This window comes from Limulus polyphemus, unplaced genomic scaffold, assembly GCF_000517525.1.
Source record: "Limulus polyphemus unplaced genomic scaffold, Limulus_polyphemus-2.1.2 Scaffold1631, whole genome shotgun sequence".
Lineage (NCBI taxonomy): Eukaryota > Metazoa > Arthropoda > Merostomata > Xiphosura > Limulidae > Limulus > Limulus polyphemus.
Window position 1 is genome coordinate 1 of NW_013667241.1, and position 2,325 is coordinate 2,325.

Sequence of the window (2,325 nt, forward strand, 5' to 3'; positions counted from 1 at the left end):
CATTAATTCGTCACGTTGTCACCCTCTTATATATATACCAGGCTACCCTATATCTAGTAATCTCCCGACTATTCCCGAATGTTCGAGAGAAGTGGCGTGACATTAGTCACGTGACCTCGCTCACGCAACAGTACACATTGGTTTAATGGCTTATGTATGTGCTTCATACAGTTATTTTTGTTATACAACCACTGCAAACAATTTTTTAAACTTCAAAATAATTGTGATAAATTTGTATGCACACATGTTGTTTAACAACTTGGATATAAACTTTGCGAGCAATTTTTTGCATTTACTTTAACAACTTGCCCACTTTTTTTTGTATGTTGAGCACAAAGGGCTGCCTGTGATGTGCCCATCGCCAGAAACGAATCTTAATCCTTTTGAGTGTTGGATAGTATTAGGGCATTTTAAAAAGTTTCATTTTAATCCTAACTAATAGTTGCTTATTCTATCTCTCTCTCTATTTTTACATCAAATCTAAAGTTGGTTTCTTTCATAGTTGAAAAAGTATATTTGTTACTTTTATGTTGTAATAACAAATCTAAGAAAAAATGTTTTATAACCAAACAAGTTTTATATTAATCATTATAGGTGCTCATTAACTAAAAAATTGTGTAGGGGTAAATGAAACAACACCAAAAATCGGTTACTTAACGTTGTGACTGTGTTTGACCATAATTAGAATCGCAAGCACCTGAACATCTCTCTCTCTCTTGTTTTTGCTCTTCTACTTTTCGATATATGAATGTCTCAATTTCAAATTATCACAAATACAGACACAAGCTTTTAGGTTATCAATTCAGCTAAAATAATGAACGGCTTAAACTAGGGGTGGGCTAAAGGGGGGCTTGGGAGGACTATGGTCATCCCCAATATTTGCTTTAGCCACCACAACTAGCATATCCAACACGCTGATGATCTATACATCCTTAGCAGAAAACGGCTGGCACCGGAACTTTTTTAAATGCCGGCGAAGTATTAGAAACCAATAGGCTTAAAATTTATGATAGTCACGAAAACTACCCATTCCTCTTAATTCCTCTTTCGGATTCAAAATCAAAGGCGTAAAATTTCAGACCTAATTATTGTTTACAACAAGTCACTCACAGGAATGGAGAGAGAAAGAAAAAAAAACGTCTACAGTTTTTCGTGTTTTTATCACAAATTTAGGCCTATTGGATACTAATATAACGGACAATAATTGAATGCACGCCATTTAGAAGTGGGAAGAGCTTTCTATCGGGGTAAAAACAAATTATAGAGGTTTAAATTTCCCAGTAACAATCGGAATCATTTTTGAAAAGAAAAATTATGCATTAAATAAGATTTACCTTTGTTTTGTTTTTTTAAGAAAGATACAAAGATAGTATTAACTGAGTGCTTTAGGTTTAAAATAAATTTAATTCAATGTTAATTTCACACAAGTAACAAACTTGTTTCAATTAACAAACAGGGCTGCGAATCCAAGGGCTCATAATTTGCGGCACGTTGACGCCCTGTCACTAACCAGATTTGTTAAATGATGACAGAAATCCATAGTAGTACTGTCAATTTAGAGACGCAGAACTTTATAGTTATTTTTTTTTATAACGAGTGATTAAACATTATTTTTATTTGGTTAACAGTTTCCTGACAAATATTGTAGGAAACTTTTTTATGTTTTTTCTCATATTAAATGTATGTGAATATTTGCTATGATTCACCAAGAAGTTGCAGATTAAAAATTTCACTTTGAATTAAGTATTGCAAAATTCGAACTTAATAGTTAAAAAAGAAAACGACGAAATTAATTCTATTATATACTTGCAAACATGATAGGTTTGACAAAAAGATTATATTTATGAAAGCTTGTACAGTTTAGGTGGGCGTGACCCATGTTGGTTCCAAGTTGAATTTTGTTAGTACTTTCTTTATTCTTCGGTTCTCTTAGGAAACACTGAAGTCTTTCATCCTTTTGAGTATATTTGTACAATAACACTCATCACTGAAATAAGACAGCTTTAGTCAGTAAAAGAATTTCATTCTCTTTGTTAGAATTGAGCAGATACTCAAAGAGAAGCAACTGTATTCATTGATCATCGCAGCTTAGGCAGGTCGTTAGTGTACAAGAACAAGACTTTTAAATAGTCTTAGACAAGTCATGTATATAAGCACAGTTATCACAACTGTAGGTGATGCATTGACGTAATCAGTGTTTAAATTTCTAAAAAATATTTTCCGTATAAACGCTATTGTATCAATAATAAAGAAACTAACTTAGCTCTGCAGAACATAACACACATTTTCTTTTTGGTCTCCCTTCATATCGAAATATGCTCAAAT